At 48.5% G+C, this 21,059-nt stretch overlaps 1 protein-coding gene across 1 annotated transcript in view; it reads left to right on the top strand.

Moving 5' to 3' along the window:
• The window catches only part of med4 (mediator complex subunit 4), a 116,317-nt gene that overhangs the window by 65,642 nt on the left and 29,616 nt on the right, over positions 1-21,059 (top strand). The gene's annotated exons all lie outside the window — the stretch shown is intronic.

Below are 21,059 nucleotides of genomic sequence, written 5' to 3'. Positions count from 1 at the left end.
TATTTGGTGGTCTGTGCACAATGATGTAACATATTCGATGTTGCGCATATATTTGATGGTCTGCGGGCAGTCCGGAAGGTCGCCAAAAGGGAGCAACACAAGTGCGAAGTCGGCCTCAATGACGTCGTTGTCGTGGCGCTCTTCAATCGTTGTATCTATTTATTATTATTATTTTTTTTTGGCGCGCTTCAATCCTTCGGTGAAGAAACGTGACGTCATCACAGGCCTCACTCTGCAGACGCCTTTCCCGCTTTCCCAGGCAGGCAATAAAGGCGCAAACTATTAAAAAGGAGCGATGAGTACCGATGTAAACAAAATAAGGCAATAAAGGAGCAGATTGAAAGATGGGGTAGTAAAGGGATTGGAAATGACTCGAATGTTTACGAGCGAGATGCTGACAAACAATAGTTTGTTTCTGTTTTTGTGAGTCTCGTAAATCGTTTTAACGAGGGCCACACTTATCTTCGCTGTTGCTGACAAAACGCATCGTGCGTAATTGTCCAAATGTCAACAAATCAAGCAACTAAATGGGCCGTGTAATGAAGGCTCATTAGCTGCACTTTTGAATGGTCAACCAGTTGCTTGGAATGGAACTCTATGTTGTGTCCATTGTGTGACATTTTGGCAGAGCAGGCTGTCAAATCAGCCTTCGGTAGGAAGTTTCGACGATTTGGCAGAGCAACGGCCGTCTTTTTCATTCTCATTTCAACCCCCTTGTTTCTATCGACGGCTGTTTTACAACATTTGGAGGCACCTTCGATATTGTGTAATTTGTTTTTTGACCTTTTTCCGTTCTTGAGTAGTCCGATAGAAATTTGGTTAGTTTCACCCAAAACACAGTTTCAGACCCAAAAGTGGAGAAAACGGTCTTATTGTACAAATCTGACAGTCTTCATGGCTCGAGTCGAATGTCAGTGGCTTTTTTACATGCCATGTGCCACTCACTACGCTACATCGTCTTTTCTCATGATCGAGTGTGAGGTGCCCGAACATGTCCGACTGCCTACATGTTGGCATTTTCGATGCTCGCAATCAACAGGACGAGTTGAAATCGACATCCTAATCTTTACCTTCGACTGATTGAATGACAGGGCCACCATTAGAGCAGTTCACAAACCACAATTTCACAGGAAAGCTGGGCGAGATCCTCCCCAAGGCCTACAAGTTGAAAAAGATACTTGGCAAATATTCTGTCTTTGTGCGTTGGATTCCTGTTGACAAACAAAAACGTCCACGGCAGTGAATGTGTTCAGACCCGGCCAATTAAGAAAAAGGTTGGTGGTGGAATTGTTCTTTGGATGGAAAAAAAGATGCATTTTCAATTATAAACTCAATCAAATTCAACATTAGTTTTACTGTGATCGGTTAATCCTGAACACAGCCAGTTCCCACTTACTAGAGGATGTGCACACTTGCGCAAACCACCGTAAGCACATTCCAAGATTTTGTTTTGTTGTTTTGGGGGGCTTAGGCCGGGAGGGATGAATGGCATTTCCATTTGGTTCAACGATCGACGGTGGATGACTTGCGCTTCATTTCAGAGAGCGACTTTGAAGCAGAGTCAATGACTCAAGAGTTCTGTGCCCAGGTGTGTCATGAAAGCAGACAAGTGAGCACCAGCATCTACGAGAAGATCAACATACGTAGATGGCGGAGTGCCTGTCGGATGTTTAGAATTTTCTCCAAAATACCTTTTTGTTGCTCTTCAATGGCGGGATCAACGCAGGACTTCAGAAAAACTGGAAAGCACTCAAAGTGATTCAGGATTAAAAGGCTAAAGGTTATTTTAATATGACCGGTTGGAAAGAATGCCCAGCTTGCAAGCTAGCTTGCCCCGACGAAGGCCTACCAAGGCTGAGAGGCGTAGGACTTTTTTACAAGTGGCCATGTTAAACTAAAGGCCTTTGAATTCTGAATCACTTGGAGTGCCTCAGTTTGCATTTTTTTTCAATATTACTTATGGACGAAAAAAGTATTGTCTGGGTTAAAAACAAACCTATTGTATGACATCCAGGGTGTCAATTACATGCGATTTTTTGCTCTCTATCCTCCCTCAAAATATATTTGAATTTGATGTTTGCAACGGATTCATGGCATTTCAATTCCGTTCGGTGGAGAAAAGTGATTCGCTGCCGTTGGGATTTTGTCGACGAGGCCCCCGGGGGGAGTGCCCGGAAAAAGACGCGCAGAGTGGAAAGCGTACGAGAGGAGCCAAAGCTCCTCGTAATGTTTGCCGCCCAAGGACATTCCGATACACTCAACTTGCCTTTGGGTTTTTCACACAACAATATAGAAAGTAGAAAAAGGACGGCGGAGTAAAAAGCTGAGCGCCGAGTCGTACCTCTGCCTCGCGTTCAGGAAGTCTGGCGACCCCGCATGAACTCCCGTCTTCTCCGCATTGGCAGCCACTCCTTCTCCAGAAGCGCCAAAGCCAACGTGCACGTGCGATTGCAGCATTATTTCGTGTCATCATTTCATGTCATCAGTGGGATCAAAACAGCTCGCGCCTGCACATAAGAATCGATCCTTTGCTACACAAGACAAGTCGGCTTTCGGCTGTCGCTTGCAAGGCATACCGACTGCAAAAGTGTGGAGCGATTGTGAGGCTCCATGGGAAACGGCTTCCGCAGTGTCCGCCGAGCACGTGGCTTTCTTTCCCGACGGCGGCTGTCCCCTTTGTCGGCCCGTACGACGTTTTACCGGCCTGCGCGGGGGGGGCTTCAAGAAGTCAGCGCCTCGCCAAATCCAGCCCCATGAAAAGCCATCAAAGTCGCATCGCTCGTAAAAAGGCAAATAAAAAGCTCGCTGACAATCCGCCCCGGCTTTGATTTAAAAGCCGGCCTGAAATAAGAGCCCGGCCGCCGTCTCCGGCTTTGCGTCTTCCCGGGCCCGCTTTTCACGTGTCCCCCAGGCGGGCGGCTTGGCGACGGACGGGGAAGAACGCCGATGGACTGTGACAAGGCCTTTAATCAGGCCGGCCGGCCGTCTCTTTCCCAACAATTTATGCTAATGGCTAAGGCTGGAGCGGGGAGGATTTGATTACGCGGCGGCTTGATCTCGTCCACATCTGCCGCTTGTGTGGGGTCACTGACAGACACATTGCTACGCGGCTCCTTTGAGTTAGCGCGCCCCGCGTCCTACTTTGCGCAGCGCCGCAACTTTGCTCCGACGGCCATCCAGCCGCCCGTCCCATTCCTATCGCGCTTATCCGGTCGAGGCCGGTGGCTTGGCCGGAGCCCGTCCGTCTTCGTCCCGCTGACTTTGGGCAACTTGCCAGTCGATCGCGGGGCCCGAAGAAGAGACGCGCAAGCAGTGTGTCGGGTGGGAAGCCGAGCCGGGCCGCCTGCGCCCACGGCGCTCACCTCACAACCGGGGGAGCGTTTGCACACCCGGCTGGGACTTTGCCGCCATTTTCACATGGATGCAGTAGTCATCGATCCTTCCGTGCGCCGTCACAATGCCCGCACCTGAACTGTACGTTCGAAAAAAACAATTCACATTTGATCCGAACGCAAAAATCTGCCTTCAGTAAGGAACATTTGACCGGCAACGTCAATGAAAAGCATGACCTTCACACCGCAGTGAAGTCCTCGTCATAGCATCCACAGTCATGGTTTCATTCCATTCACGCAAAGCCGGAACACATTCGTCATACAAGCAGGAGCAACCAAAGTAAAAAGCAACGCTTGGCTGGGCTCCGCAAAATCTTTTCATGAAACCTGGAGCGCCGGCGGATCGATCCAAAGACAACTTGAGGAGTAGATCGAGCTCGAAGGGTGAAATGCTTTTGGGGTTTTTTCCTGCGCACCTGTGCAGGCGAGAGAGTGACGCCCGCCACCAAGAATTGTTTTGGAGTCTTTTAGTTTTCCTTGAAGCGGAGGCCGAGGCCGCTTTGTCGCTGCTCTCCAAGCGGGGACTTTCTCTTTGCTTCTGTCAGATTGTCCCAAAACGAGAGGTGAAAGAAAAGGAAAGCGGCGGCAGGCCCGCGCGTGCCGGCGGCGGCGGCGGCCATCACGTCCTGCTTTGAAGTGGACCAGGATGACGGACGGCTCACACACCTGGCCGGCGGATTTGGCAAAGATACCAAATGGGAAGCCAAACGTCAGGCCGCATTTCAGCCGCTGAGATGGAGAGTGGGCTAACTCCGCTGCTGTCGCTTTTCATCACATGCACTTCAACTTTTACGGCTGCAATAAAATTGGGGAGATTTACGGCTTGCTCATTTCTAATTATTCATGATGACGTCCTCAAGTCCCTTGTTTTGACCGGAACACACACACTGAAAAAAAATGTCAACAAACCCCGGGTAGTGTCAACGAAGTGTAGAAAAGTCTTTCGAAGATGTCATGTTATCAAACAGCCTTCCCGAAACTTTAGGCCACATGCGCCATTCGACAGGCTGACAGATTTGCCGCACCCCCGCCCTCGTCACCACAACTGCGTAGGAATCTGCCCAAAAACTAAACTGAAGTAAAAGTCAAATGTAAACAAACCTGCTTTAGCGCACAGCTGTGTTGGCTTTACGTCATAAAAGGTTCAACACCCCTACAGAGTTAGCTCGCCCAAACCCACTGGGGGGGGGGGGGGAACCAGCGCCACATAGTTTGGTCAAGGAGAAGCCAAGTGTTATGCGCTAAACGTCTGCTGATAACCCCACGTGGTTTCTGAGAAAGATAGGAGCCGACCAGATGCATCCACTAATAGGGCGGTTTGAAACGAAATTGGCGGGATTTTGGTTTTCACAAGGCGGCAAACATCCAACGCAGAAAATGGAGGATCGGTTTCGGCTATAAAAAAAAGGGGGCGTATGTGTTCCTGAGCCAGCAGAGCGGCTCACTGTGGGAATGAGCAGGACTGAAAATGAGAGCGTCTTAGTTTTTTTTGAATGGTCGGTTTTCAAAATGGGGACGGCGAGCTCAAGTTTGGGGCTGCGCAAAATCATTTGCAAGAAGAGCTCACCGACAAATATGGGCAGCTTCCTAAAATGATGGCCCAAGTCACGTGATGAAATTCGACGGCTCCTCATGGGGCGGGCTGGCCACCTCTGCTAAAATCGACTTTGTACTCTAACAGATCGTTCAATTCTACGCCTGAAAGGAATCCAAATTGTTTTGCCGCGGCCAGTTGGCCGGAATAAAACTTGGAGCGCGTGCAAGTGCGCACTATTTAAGCGAAGAGCCGCCCTGCTACAATAGGTTGATGAGTCAATTCAATTCATCCTCTGAGCAGCGGTATGAGCCCCGGCCCCGCGCCGACTCCGGAGCCAGCGACGAACGTAGCCGCCCTGCCGGAAGCGGCGAGGCTTGCCCGCCATTCGCGTTTCGTAGAAAGCCACAAAGCGTCAGGAAGCGCGTCAGAAGCTGAAGGGAACGTAGCGGCATCTGTGCAGAGCGCAGGCGGAACCGGGGTGCGCCTTTGAACCTCTGGCACTCGCGAGTCCCTCCTCCCACCGGGCCGTCGTGGATTCTGTGACGGACCGTGAGAAAAAAACTTGACAAGACTTGAGCACGGAGAATGAAATGGGCAAAATGTCGCGCTGGGCTAAAATAGGCCCGGCGATGTAGAGCGCGCGTGTGTTTGCGCGGGTGCGCCGGTGCGACGGGAGGCCGGCGGGACCTGGTTTCGCTTAAAAGCAGAAGCCCCCGCAACAAAGGGCCCGCGGCCGGGGGGAGTTTGTAACGAGAAGAATATCATTTTTCCCTCTTTGGCCTCTGCCGTCGGGCCCTTCTCGCATTTCATTTTCAAAGTTCCCTCTGGGCTGGCACGGCTCGGAGAAGACGGAACGCTGCCCTCGGCCTCTCGGCGCCGTCCCTGCGAAAACAGAGGAGCGAATGCCAGCCCGACGGTTGATAAAAGAAGCGCGGGCGTGTTGCAGAAGCATATTTCTCTGACGGCTCAGCACGGGATCGGCCGTAATCCTTCATGCAGCTATTTGAGGCTTCTTGGTGAGCAGCGGTCCCTGAGGAACGCCCTTTTCCCCGCCTCACGTGTCTTGACTCTGTACCTGCTTCAAATTATTCCACAGGTCTGACTGAAGGCAGTCCAAACACCTTATTCCAAATGACATGGTCTATCATGCCGGGCCTTAGCATATCCTGCCGCGGGAGTCCTTCAACACGCTTTGTCATTTGACGCATCGTCTCATGCTATCACATAGCATAGCGAGCATCATACCGGGCCGCAGAGCGCACACATTATTCCGTGGCATTCCACATCTCGGCACACCATCTTATGTCCTAGCAAGGAGTCTCAGTCCAGAGCGTAGCCTAGCAGGCCTCGCAACATCGTATCAGCCTTTATCGCGCAGTATCGCATCGCTCAATGTCATGCTAAGTCATGTCACATCATTTATGAGTTTGTACCGTGCCGTGCCATGCCACATCGCACGCTACCCTAATGCACCGTATCGCACCTCTGCGTCACACCACAGTGGATGGATCATAATCAGAGCATACGAAGAAAGTTCACATCATCCAAGACAAAGCATGTCATCCAATTTCATATCGTACCGAACCGTTCCCTACGATGTCACGTCACACAAGGTTGACCTTGTCACGGACGGTACCATGCCGTGTCATTTCATGCCACACGATGCACTCTCACATCAGATGGCGTCATACGATAAGGGACGATCCGATGCTCGCGTCGCAAGAGCCGCTCGTGGCGCGCCAATCCCGTCCCTACTTTTCTTCTGGTCTCCAGATCTTATTCGGGGAAATTAGCCTCAACATCTGGAGAACATTCAGGCATTTTTCATTTTTGAAAAGGTGTTCTGAAAATACGACTAAACCAACGTCATTTCACCAAAAACCTCAAAGTCCTTTGCGAGGCTTTTCCATTCGTTGGTCATCAGAATTTCCCAACACAATTGGGCTCAGGCACCAAAGCGGCCAAAGGTCACGGTGGCCCGTCCCAAAGACCGCATCAGCAGCCCGGGACTGGAGATTGCTCATCGGTCACGGGACATTGGGATTTCCTAGGAATGTCCTTCGAGTGACCATTTGAAAATGTTAAGTTGCGGCCATTCACGTGCCGCATATGAACATCGATCTGTTTCCTACCTCGTTCGATCGCCGAAACAAGTTTTTGTCATCGTTTTCGGTTCAGGTCGGGGCTAGGCCATGACTTTGTGCCAGCCAGAAGTACCTTGGTTCCTATTGGCTCTATGAATATTCAAATGTCAAAGGACGCGGATGTCGGCGTTTTGCGTGTCCAAGTCAGCTCTCCTCCGCTGCAGAGTCGCCGTCACCGTCTTCCCTTCTCGTTCAAGTCATCTCCTCACGTATGGGCCACTCCTACCGTCTTCTGGCTACCTTCCGACCGATCCAAGAAGCGCCAGATTTACGCTTCGGATGAAAAGACCGGCAACAAAAAAAACCCTCCTCATTTTTGGTCTCTTGTCCAAAAGGCTTGCGACTGTCGTGCAACCAGAATGAGCTCCCAGATCGGCTCATGTTTTCAGTTTGTTTCACACAACAAGCTGTTGCGAAGGGATATCATTAGAAAACGCCACACGCAATGATTTAGAAAAGCAAAACCTGCTCGCCAAAGCTTTCTGGCCGCCAGCCTTGAGACTTCCTCCTTTGAAGACTCCTTTGGAGATTTGCACGTTTCTCTTTGCAAGGACGGACGATGCGAGCCGGCGTTAATCTGTGGCTCGCCGGGCCGGGCCGGGCCGGGCCGGGCCGGGCCGGCTGATCGTCACGCTTCTGAGCGCTGACCTGACGCAACCTCGGCCGGCGCCGGTCCCCGTGGAAAAACTGAGCGGCCGCCCGCCACTCGGATTCGAGGCCTTTGTAGAAAGAAGCACAAGATTCATGGAGACTTCATCATGTCGTCCGGTTACAAATGAGAAAATCAACTGGCGGAAAAGACAGCACTCCTTCACTGCCAAAGTACCAAACAATAGTCTATAAAAAGACGGCCAAACGCTCACCAATTAACCTACTTTGAAAAACAGCGTGAGGTCCTGAACGCCAGCACCACCGCGCATTTTAACGGCCACATTAGCTGAAATAATTGCCAGAGAATGCTTTTGATTCACGTTTACCTGATCATTTTATCCACCATGTGTTGTTTATCGGCAACAAGACTGGGATGAGCTCACTGTCCACTCGCTGGCCAGCACAAAAGCAAAGACAGATGAAGTTGCTAACGAGAAAGGGGGCCTCCTACCAGTCACGTCGTTTCAACTTGGTTAGAAGGGGGGGGGGATTAGCTCCCCGACACCAGCTAGACAGATCAACACAAAATGGGGGGGATGGAAACACAAATATACGTTTCAAGAATACATGGGCAAAATTGAACAGGAAGTCCGCCATTTTGGGCCGAGGCGGCCATTTTCAACCCACATTGGCCGTTTCCAAGTGTCCTTGACTCTGTTTGAAAATTCAGCCAGCTTCAATCAACAACCTCACATTTGCCAGGCATGCTGAGGTCTCTCATGAGGCTGTAGCCTGAACAAGGCAAGCCTGAAAGTCACGGGAAGAGTCTTTTTGGCTTTGAAGTTCCGCATTGTCTTGTGTGTCTTTGGCCTGCCCTACAGACAAAAGTCTTAGGGTGCCATAATGAACGCCGTATCTCTACCCGATGCCCGTATGGTCTTAATTAGTTTACGAGAGGTCTTACGTTTCAGTCTTTCACCAAACCTGCAAACGATACCCACATTTAAGGAACTGACTTGCTTCATCGAACAATAAAACTTTGCTGGGATTTTACCCGTTACAAAAGCTCTCCGCTTTCTCTCCTGGCGCGACGCCACTGGCTTCGACTATCGGGCCACCGTGTCGCAGTAAACGCAAAGCGCTGTCGCTACACATGCATACAATGTACATACACTGTGATGTATGGAATATTGCGTTCGCAATAAGTCACGATTGGACGTCTCATGTGTTGAACAGATCTGCGATTCTTTTTTTTTTCCGGGGATACGTCATCGGTCTGAATTTACGTCCGGAAGGAAACGAGTCCTCTTGGTCTTCATCTCTGTTTTTCTCCGTCATCAAAGCAAATGGGGTTCGCGCGCGCCCGTGCTTTTGACAACAATCTAATCTCTTCTGTCGCACGCGGGCTTCCTGAGTTTCACATTCTGTCCGACACAGTTTTGATGTGTGCGGCCAGACTTGTGAAAAGGATTCAAGCATGTGTCGTTGTTATCTACGCGCCCGGATCCAGCTCACACATGGAGCCGGCCTGCGCGCCACTCGTCCGGGTTCGCCTCGACAGGGTTCCTCCGCGCTGGGAATGGGTCCAGGCCCTCCTTTTGTTCGGGGGGGTCGCTGAGGCATTCGTGGAGTTTGAACAACAGATGTCGGCATGCTACCAGCTCTGCATTCAACTGCTGCCCCGACTTACAATTTTAAAGCAAAAAAAACAAACAAAAAAACAACGGCGATCTCGTACGTTTAGGCCCTCATAAGTCAAAGCTTCTCGCACAAGCCTGCTTTCAGGATCCCTGGAAATGGCCCAAACTGTCAAACTCATCGCCGGGTTCGCGCGGTGGAGTGTGCGGGCAAAAGGTGGCCCCGGGTGCAGGGAAGGAGGCAGAAAAGAGCGGAGGGCAGGCGGAATCTCCAAAAAGAAGGATTTTTTTTTTTTTCCAGAAAAGACAAACAAGGTGCTTGGCCTTACCAAAATGCTAAAGGAAGAAAGTCTACAAAGCAAAATTCACACTAAGAAAGAAAGTGAGAGAATATCACAACAAACGGAAACGTAATACGACAAGCGACAGCAGCAGTGAACCAACAAAGACTGAAAAAACGACAAAGACATGAGCGGCCGGAGGGAGCTGATTGGTGGACACGGCAAAACCTAACGAGTAGACATGAAAAAAAGGACACGGGGAAAACATGGCAGAAAACTCAAACGGCAGACTTCTCGTGTCGTTTGGGACGTGGCCCCCCGAGCCTCCTTTTGGGCGGGTCTACTCACGGTGGACGCGCCTAGCAAATTTGGCCGTGGGGGCCGAAGCGCCAAAAGCATCCAGGGACCACCCCGGGAAATGGTCAAACCGACCCCAAGCCGACTAACTCAACCAAAATGGCCGACGCATTTTCCTTTTGGAGACTTTTGCGGGCCTGCTGAACGTGCCTAACAAATGTTACGATGCCGAGCCAAACTGCCTCTGGGGGGGGGGGGGGGGAGGCCGAGTTGCAGAAATGCGCAAAGGCTTGTCAAGGTGACAAGGGTCACCTGGCGCCATTTGCAGCGCCGGCTCGGTCGCTTGGCCCCGCGAGGTTTGAGCTTGATTGTCGGCGACGGTGCGACGTGTGCAGGATGCGAGGATCTGCGGCGCATGTGCGACACACGCAGCCACGGCGGTGAGCAAAGAACAATACGACGAATTTGTCCTTTCAAAAGCCTAACGGGAACAATATGCTATGCAAACGAGGCGTCGGGAATCATACGCGCCATGTGTGGATTTATTAGCACGTCTTTCTTTTCCGTCGGCCACATCTGCCGCTTTATTTGTTTCTCTGTCCGTCTGTCACCACAAAAAAACTACCACACCAATTTCAATAAATGACTTTTGTGGATTTTGCAGCCTGATCTGCGCTTGATCTTGTTTTGTTTTTTTAATGCATACTTGAAGAGTATATTTCTCACCAAAGGATCACCCCCCCCCAAAAAAATATTTTTTTACAATGTTAGCAGCTGTTCAAGTGTTTTCAGTCGCATTGGTTTGACACCGCTGCACATGTTTTATTGATTTACTGGAGAAAGACTGCCTTTAATCCAATGGTGTTTCTCATAATATCAATAATTTCCTTCCATTCTGCCGACATTGCCATAAAATATTACAAAACACATTTTCATCGAAGACAAAATGAACTACTTTGAATAAGTCACTCTAATGAAAACAAAAAACTGAAATAAAAGCAAAACAATTGCACAAATGATTTACTTCAATGGATTTCTGGATGTAATCAGGATCACATCGGTTGACAAAAAAAGATTTCATTGGGTCATTATGTGCTATTTCATTATGTCAGACAAAGAAACGTTGTTTGAATTAAAATACAAAAAGCACTGGTTTAATACAAACATAAATAAATACGAAATATTAGGGCTGGGACGATCCACTTTTGTCCCATTCCGATACTTGGCTTGCGATACGTGTTGCGGTACTTAAATATTATAAAAACATATATCAAAAAAATGGAGGCATGTCTTTCCAAAGTTTTAACTTACGTGCTATTTGACATTTATTCAAGTGTCACGATTGAAAAGTGCATAAACTGCTCCAGTAACTGTTCCTGATACACAGGAGTGCAAGAAATAAAACTTCATGCACAAAGCTTGACTTTAATGACCTCAAATATTCCGAAAGAATGTTATACAACGTGCAAAACATCGCATAAAATAAGGTACCGAAATTATCGATACTTGATCAACGTACCGATACTTGGTATCGGCATAAAAAGTATACAATACATCGCGATATGATATTTTTCTCAGCCCTACTAATTATTAGATGTAACTATGTCATGTGAAAAAATAAACATGCAAATATATCATGTAAGAAATCAAAGAGCAAACCTATCCAAGGACATAGAAAATAACCCAATCACAATGACATGTCGTGTATATGATCTGGTGCATATGTGAAGCCCTTTGAGACTTTCCTGTGATTAAAATGTGTATATACATTTATTTAAATATATATATATATATATATATATATATATATATACACATATACACATTTATTTAAATATATATATATATATATATATATATATACAGTAAATATATACAGTATATATATATGACAAAAACAAAATGCAGCACACAATTTGTAGATTATTATTATTGTATTTTGAATAAGAAGACGTGAAGGTTCGCATTTTGGCAGTAATGGAGAAAAAGGCAATTACAACTGAAACAAAAATGTAATTTTTGGGGGAAAAAATGTATTTGAAAAAAGCGTTCCTGGTTCGAAAAGCCTCCACCTTTAACGTCTCCGCCTACAGCTCGATTTATGTGCGACGATAATGAACACGTGGTTCTTTAATGCAAATCTCAACGAGCGTGCCGAGGAGGGACCAGCACCAGGAGAACCCTGGTCCCCCCAAAATCCCCCCCGCAGGACCAGAGCGACGCCCCCCGCCCCCGTCTCGTCCCGAGGGCCCCGCGGCGAGGCGGCGAAGCGGAGATTGGAGCTGGCACCTCCCGCTCGCAGGCGGGAGGAGGCCCGGCCTGAGGGATGGTGGGGGAAAACAGACATGACAGCCTGACTTCCTGTTGCAGAGGACGCCAAATTAGAACAGGAGAGAATCGTATGTCACATGTCTCTCATCTCACACCCCTTTTTTTTTCTTGTTGTTGGTTTGTCTTTATCTCACCATCGCTTCTTCCTCCAACGCTTTCAAGCATGTTACAGTGCAGAAATATCATCCAGATGATGGCCCAGGCAGGATGACTAGTTTTTGCTACTCTCAATCCTGGAGGAGTTCCGCCTGGAAGAGTTGTCAGAGCCCTCCGCTTTGTCGGACGGTAAAAGTTTTGAATCACAGCCTTACACTTAGCTGTTGCCTCTGTTATTACCTCACCTAAGGTGCTACTGTTTTCATATTTACCTCTACCAAAGTCACGATGGCTACAAATGTACAGCAAATACAGGAGGAGTTCCGCCTGGTAGAGTCGCATGCCCACTTTGCAGGTGGGAGTGTGTTGGGTAAAATCTGTCTTTGCGCTGACCAAATTAGCGTTAGCTTGACAATTTACCCGTAATGAAGGGTGTCAAATCTGGTTTCACGTGGTAGTGAGGGTTGCCCCCGGGTGGCTGCTTTGAACGCTGAAACCACATCAAAACAAAACAAAACAAAACAACAACAAAAAGAATCGCAGTTCGCAGCAATCCTGAGTTTGAACTTTTCGGTAAGTTTGCAAAACAAATGGCTCCCCTTTTGTGTAAACAGGGGCAACATTTCTGGCATTTCAAATAAGCTCCGGCGTGGCCGCGACCCTTGTGAGGAGAAGCGCTACAGACGACGGATGGATATGCGTCTTCATCTTGCGTAAGTCTTGAGCAGAAGTAAGTCAGACGGCTTTGCCGGCGACCGACCAAACGTGGCCCGCGGGCCACTGTGAAGGTTTTTGTCGGCTGCACTCAAAAGCCATGGGCTGGCTTCCTCCCTAGCTCTCGCTGCGCACATAGTGGAGCTGCCAGATCTGGTTTCAATTTCTGGAGAACCAATGACAAAGAGACTACGGCGTTGTGCGTGGAGGGGGGGGGGAGTGGGGGGGGGGGGGGGGGCGTGAAAAAAAAATCCGTTCCTTGCAAGTCGATTATTGTGGAGGATATCTCCGAAATCCAGCTTTAATAAGAGTGTTTGTGTAGGATCTGGCCGCGTAATCCTGTTGCCGCGGCTGCCCAAATAAACAGCGAGCGAGCGAGAGGAGGCAAAACAGCCAGCCAGCAGCCAGCAGCCAGCAGCCAGTCAGCCAGTCAGCCAGCGGGCCGGCCGGCCGGCCGGCCGGCCATACCCCCGCCTCCCCACCGCCGCCGGCCCAATCTTTTCCAGATGCCTCCAATGGATCACATGATTGACTTCTTTGGGCTCGGGCTTCCCAGGCAACACGGCTGCACTTTGCTTGAAATGGCCCCCATCCTTTCCATTTTTCTCTCCGCCTTGATTAGGATGTGTCCCGCGGACGCGTCGCTCCAAGCAAGGCGCTCGCATGTCTCCCTTTAAGACGTGATCAGCGCGCATCGTTTCCATTAGCGGGGCCCGCTAGCCGCCGTTCACCCGTAAAGTGCGTGCGGCGCGATCCCGGCGAGTCATTACTCCCCCCGTCACGGACAGTTGGCCTCGCTCATGAGCCCAAATTGTTTCTCCTGGTCTGAGATGAGCAGCTGCGACGTAGTCTCGAGTGTCCTGCCCGAGCAAACATCTGGACGGGCTGACGTCGGCTCTTTTCCTGCATGCGGGATGACGTCATTGGCGACGGCCAGATCGCTCGCTCGGCCAGATCGCTCGCTCGGCCAGGTCGCTCGCTCGGCCAGATCGCGGGACGCTTATTGTTCCGCCCGCAAAGCGGATGCCTTCCACTTTTGCGCCAGCCTCGGCTCGGGGTCCGCACCGTCGTTTGCAATCACGGACTGCAGTGGAACTTCACCTTGTTGCGATTCATCTCTTTGACAAACAGCCAATCGCCCAAAATCCAAAGCAAAGCTTCCCATTGCCAGTCATGTCAATGGAATTCATCTGTTCCAGTCACCCCAAAATATGAACAAAAAGACATTTTCTCGAGACTACCGTAATTGCACTCGTCCACTCACTCCGTCGTGGCGATTGTGTTCCAAGAAACCCCCCTGCCCCGTCCCCCGTGATAAATGGAAATCCACGCTAGCAAAATGTCCCGCTGTACAACCTCGGCACGTTTCCATGAAATTTGGCTTACTTTTATTTTTGTAAAGGTCTTTCAAACACACGTGAACACATTCCCTGATCTTCGGAGAGAGCAAGAACAATGCCTAACACAAATATTGTTCAAAGCGTGAACCGATCCCTCGATGCGTTTACGTTTACTGCTCGGAAGTGTTGAACATCACGAACAGCGAGCCAAACTCAAACTTCTTGAAATCTCATCAACAAACGACTGAGAGTCAAACTGCAAAGAGCACCCGAACAAATGATATAATACAAGAAACAGAATATGAGAAGAGAAAATATAAAAGCCCTGGCATCAAATCACCTGGAGCCTAGCTTCTAAATTCTATGATGATTCCAAACCGACAATCTGAAGTCATCGGCTATGTCAATAATCATGGCCAAAGGTGTACATTATAAAATCATCTTACGGCTATGTGTAGGCGTAAAAGCCAGGACTAAAGAGGGTTCCACTTTCAAGAATCCATCCATCCATCCATTTTCCGAAGCGCTTTTCCTCACGAGGGTCGCGGGTGTCTTCGGGCAGAAGGCGGGCTACGCCCTCAACTGGTTGCCGGGGACATTCAATAGTCTTGACGGATCTTGAAATACTGTACTTGCCACTTTCAGTCTTCTTCTTTTACATTATGCAACAAGAACATTGTGGAATCTCTTTGCATTTCCAAACACGAAAAGAAGAGAGGCAAGACGGGAGTGGGCCGGCGGTGGTGGCGCTTGGCGGGAGAGCCTGCCAGTGGGCCGGCCCTCTAAAACGAAGGCCACAGCCCAGCGCCGCTTATTGCGGCGGACAAAAACACAAAGGACACCTTCTGCTGCGTGACCGGCGAGCGTCACGTGCTGACAAACGGCGGCCGCAGAGAGCCGGGCCTTCGTCAACACACGCTTCATCACATTTGCCCCCAAACATTTCATGAATATGTCGGTTTATAACATTCGGAACTCGTAAATTGTAAATCAAACCTTTTTTCGGCTTCATTTCACCTTTATATTGTTTGACAGTCCAAAAAATGCCGATATGGTTTTTGCTCACATTTGTGTATTTTTCCCAATTGTTTTATTTTTCTTCAAACACTTGTGAATTTTCAGTTGGGATTTTTGCTCATTAGAAAAAATAAATAAATTCAATCAAATGTTGTTGGTATTTTTCCTAATATTTAAAAAAATGTATTTGTGTATTTTACTTTCATGTAAGAATTGTATATGTTAAGTTTGTGCTTGTCCTTATATTTTTGTAAATGCTCCCATTATTTTTGTTTTTTCTAAAACAGTACGTTTGTATTTTTGAAAAAAATGTTCATAGTAGTAGTTAGTATTTTTTTCCCAAATTTTTAACATGTGTTTTACTCAACACTGCTTTTTTTCTCGAATAGATTTGAATTTCCGGGCATTATCGAATAGGGTATCTAATATTTTTGTATTTGTGTGCGCGCGTGTGTATCGCCATAACTCTTTGACTCCCCACGTGTCCGTCAGTGCGGCCATAAAAGCTAATAGAGCATGACTGCCCATGCACGTCCTTCACAAGACAAGCAAGACGTTGTTTTTTCTTTGCACATTATTCATAAATCACCTCGTTCATTGCAGAATCCAGTAAAACATATGAGTGAGTGTTCGTGGAAAGTGTTGCAGCTGTAAAATTCAAATGAGCATGCAATGCGTTTCATCGTTGCTCATGCAGTATTTATCCTTTAAAAAAAAATTAAAAAAAAAAAATATATATATATATATATATATATATATATATATATATATATATATAACATGACAAGTAAAGTGTGTAGTAGTACATTTCACGTACGTTGCAGACCACTGCCGCAAAAAGTGAAATCTGCAATGTAGTAGCATTCAATTGAAACACTCCCCATTGGCCTGTTTTGATAGCAATTATGGCATATGGTTGTTTTTAAGTCTTCAAACACACCTTAAAAACAAGACAGGCACATTTGAAAAACATTCAATATATTGAGAAAGAGCAAAACACAATTGCACAAAAATTGGAACCGTGTACTGTTCCCTTCTTACAAACTTGACTAAAGCTCATCTCACAATATCAATTTTTCTGGCCAACAGTGCATACTATGAAATCAACCTACCACCGTCACCTTCTGTGGGCGGAAAAAAGCAGACAATTTGACGCTTGGGTGACCTTCAGCAAAAGCTAGACTGAGCTGCAATACTTCCTGATTTCTTCTTCTTCTTCTTCTTCTTCTTCTTTCAAAATCGTACGGCGTCAAACAAAATGTCTGCCGCCATCTAGTTGTCATCAGTGGAATTAGAGCGAACATAAACATGAGCCAGAACAACATAGTTTGAAATTGAGCCCGCGATGGAGGGGGGGGGGGGGGGGATTACTGTACACCGTGTCACAACATTTCAGGATTTGTTTATTGGTTTCCTGGTGGTAGGGTAAAGGAGGTTCAAAAATGACTGCCACCCAATAACTTTTTGAAAGACTCTGGAATTGAATTGATAGATTTGTTTCGAAATACATTTTTGAAGTTAATTGCTGAAAATGTACAACGACATTTGTATCCTGTGAGCGTCTTGATTTGGTTATCTTCTTTTCTGATTTATTGGGCATTCCCGTCCTGTCGCCCTCCCTGACAACTGAGACATGCTGCACACGTCGGAAAATATTTTGTCCCTTCAGATAGTTCACTGGCGTGGCCGCCTTAGAGTGCCTTGTTGTCCGCCGTGAGTCATGACCAGAAAGGCAGGAAACACTAGGAGGGGGGTAATTTGGTTGAAAAAGTCCCAATTGAGCGCCTGCGTGTGGGTTTCACACTGGCGTGCTCGTTGTAGAGTGCCTCGTTGTTGCAGTGCAGAACATCCCGCTGGCATGCATTCCAGCATGCGGAGGCGTTAAGCCGATATATTTTTGCAGCTCAAGTCAAGTCAAGTCAAATTTATTTCTGTAGCCCTTAATCACAGCAAATCCTCAAAGGGCTTTACATGCCCATAGTTGACAAATGTTAACGAACGAACGACATCCCCCCATCTTAACCCCCAGGCGGGCAAGGAAAAACTCCCCAAAAAACCCATCTGGGGAAAAAGAGAAACCTTGAGAAGGGACCACAGATGGGCCCCCCCCCCCCCACAAGCTCAAACATGTGGCCATCTTTCCAGGTTGCGGAAGTGGAATTTGATGGCCAGTTGAGCTGGGCGTGGCTTCGGAGACAGAAGGGGACAGTTTTCACCATTTTCAAGCCTCATTTTATACACTTGGCCATTTCTCGAATCATTGAAATGTGTCCGACGGGTTAACGACACTCGTGTGCGCTGTGCTGGTCAGGGTCGGTCGGTTTGCGTCAGCCAAACCCGAACCTGGATCACAGGAAGTGAATGGACAGAGGAACGACTTGAAAGAATAGGCGATCAGCGCCGGTCTCCAGCCGTCTTGAGGGGAAATCCAAGACCGTGACAATGTGGTCTGGAGATTGGACCCGGTCTGGACACTAGCGACACTAAGCAAAGCTTCCCACGCAGCGGCCGGCCGGCCGGCCTTGATCCGCTCCAAATGTGGACTCCGCTAAAGCGATCCAAAGCGGCTGATTTCCGACGTGCCGACAGCGGCGGCGAGGCCTCCGAGCGCATATTACGCGTCTATTACACGCGCGCACGCGCGCACTCGGGAACTCGTGGGAACGTCGCGGCAGACGTGACTGGCCCGCCTGCTCGCTTTTCAAATGTTTCTGTCCTCATCCCAGCCGGCATATTTGGAGCGTATCAAAAATGTGCCATCATGAAAGTCGACATCTGCAACAGCTTCAAAGGCTTTGCGAGTTGCATCAGCTTTCGCAAATGGAAACACAGACGCGCTCACAGAATCGCATTCGAGACAACAGCCATATTCCGCGCCGTGTTTTCCTTATCGTGCTCGGAGGGGCGCGCTCAAAGGCTCAGAAGCCAGAAAAACAAAACGAGACGAGACGCACAGCACTGTCGCAACTTTACCACAATCCAATAGAAAAAAAGAGAGAGATCTCAAGTTGCACTTATTCTTCAGTGAGTACAACACTATAAGAATAGAGTCAAAGAAAGTCCAATTATTACCAGAAAAAAATTCATTTGCAATTTCTACTCAAACAAGTACAAATTTTACAAGGGAAACAAGGTCATATCAATAGAAGAAAGCAACAAAAGTCCACGTAGACAAAAGTACAAATATTGGGAGAAAACATACAAATGACGCCATAAAACAAGTTTTGAAAGTATTTGACAAAAAAACGACAGGACAAAGGTACAAATACAGCCCAAAAAAGTGCATGTGTTGCTCAACATTAAAAATGGCAATATCTGGGAAAAAAACATCATCAATGTGAGGCTCACTTTTGGGATCAACTACAAAAGTGTTTGACGCTCTTTTTTGAGCGCACAAACAGCACCCAACCCCCCCCCCCCCCACACACACACACACACACGCCCCACACCCCCCACAAATAGTGCCGTTTTTCCACATGGATTACCGCACCAAACTTGGTACTGCAAATTTGCTGTGTGCCTTTGGGTGTGTGCATGTTTTGCATTTGTGTGTGTCAGACAGCCGGGAATAGTTGAGCGAGGCCGGCCGAGTGTGTCAGGTTGACTAACGAGCAGAGGAGAAAGTCTCCATCCTCTCGTGTCTCTCGTGTGTGTCGTGTTGGGACGGAGCGGTCGCTGATGGATTGCCGGTCTGCTTCTGATTACACGCACGTGAGCACACGCACACGCACACATGCAAGCACACGTCGAAAAACATTGGCGACGCCGGTTAGAAGTATACAGACAAAGCATTTGTCAATAGCTGCAATGTGGAATAAGAACACTAATCATCTTCAAATGAACACCGACAATAATCATAATCATAATCATAATAATACATTGATGTTGTTTCTCTTGAGCCACCACTCGTATCTTTGAATTTTCTAGTTTCTTGGAGGCTGCTTGGCGTCACCTCCGGTCTCAAAAATATCAGAATGTGGATTGTTGATTCCATATTCAAACGGACGGGCGACTGGCGCCGGCCGCGCTTTGAGTGGCCCTTTCATTCATTTCCCTCTCCGTCATCCACTACATTTTTTCAATAATTGTTTTCTACAAACCCGGCGAAAACTTCAGAAAAGGCCAATAAACACCCATCGTATGTTCTCTACGCAGAACATGGGAAAATGTGGGAAAAAAATGGTAAAAGACCCCAAAGTAAATCATCTGGCCGGGCAAGCATATTTCAGTGGGGCGGGCGGTGGCCAATGCAACCCTGGGTCCCCCCCTGTCTAGCTCCGCCACTGCTTCCTGTCCGTCCGAATGGTAGGAAAGCTTGATATGGAGCAATCTTGATCCGAGAGATGCGCTATGGCTTCTCGGTCTTCCTTGTGTTGTGCGCTTGACTTGAAAAGGAGCACAAAAGGCGCGCATGGGCCCGCTGTCCTTCTGACTGGCTCAAGCGTCGCTCGACAATCAAAATGCGCCCCGAACCTTCGGTGGGGCTCGCGTCAGACTTGGAAAGGCTCCTACATCATTTTGCTTGAACTCGTCTGCTTCTACCGCCCAGCTCATTGCGCGCGGACGCACGCACGCACGCACGCACGCAGGCACGCACGCACGCACGCACGCACGCCACGCACACCCTTCAGCTGCTGTCGACGCCACGACAGGCAATGAGACAAGGTGCTGACACCGGCCTCCCCGAGGGAAGCACGCACACGCGCGCACGACGCACACACGCACACTTTTTTGTATGCATGAATTTGAATGTGAACTGTAAAATGTCAAATGTCATCAATGGATATTTTGGAGTCGTCACTCTTTCTCACGTTTGTCAGCGCAGGCCCAGCAATGGAGACCCATCACACACACACACGTGCAGCCGCTGTCAATCCTTAAGGCTTGTCCGTCATCCCGTCCGCCTGTCTGTGCGTCCGCCGTCCACTTGGGTGGCGTCCGTCCGTCCCGCGTGCAAGCGGAAGGCCGAGGAGTCTTTCAGCATGGACGCGCGCACATTTGAGCCCTCACTCAGCACCTTCCTTCCCCCTTGAGAAGAAAGGCCGGCGTTATTATGACAGGTGGACGCCACCACTGAAAAACTACAAGCGGCATAATAAACACGGCCGAAAGAGTGGCGGCGGCGGCGGCGGCGGCGGACCTCGGCTCGTACCGGCCACAATTCCACTTCCACTTTCGCCTTCAAAACACTTCAAGTCGGCAACTGTACGCAGGTAACGAATAAGGTCCACTTTGACACATTTGGACATGTTGAAGACAGGATGTTGTCTTCAATGATTAGATTCACAACAAGGACCAAAAGAAAGCAGGGACTGTCTCCTTTCACCAGGAGACCAACGTTTGAGTCGGCCTTTTCCACCTTCAAAACACTTCTCCGTTTGAAAAACGACAAGTTCTCACGACTCTAATTGCCACCTTAAGGACGCTTGTCCACCACCTTGCTTTCTATCTGAACTGTATCATGTCTACTTCCCCTTCAAAATGCCTGAATTTGTTTTTTCTGCTGGTCGAGTAGAGGCCGAACATTGGTTGGTGTGGCTGTTCCTAATGGAGTGTCCAGTGAGGAGGAGGAGGAGGAAGACAAACGAGGTGTTGTTGTGCTGTGTTATTGCTGAAAGTGTTTTGACGCGTTCACTCGTCGCCCATCGCTCGTCACCCTCCTCGGGTCAAACTGTTCTGCTT

This window comes from Filicampus tigris, chromosome 14 (genome assembly GCF_054856515.1).
Source record: "Filicampus tigris isolate MCC_2025a chromosome 14, RoL_Ftig_1.0, whole genome shotgun sequence".
Lineage (NCBI taxonomy): Eukaryota > Metazoa > Chordata > Actinopteri > Syngnathiformes > Syngnathidae > Filicampus > Filicampus tigris.
Note: the sequence above shows the minus strand (reverse complement) of the source record. Positions and strands in the feature narration are given on the sequence as shown.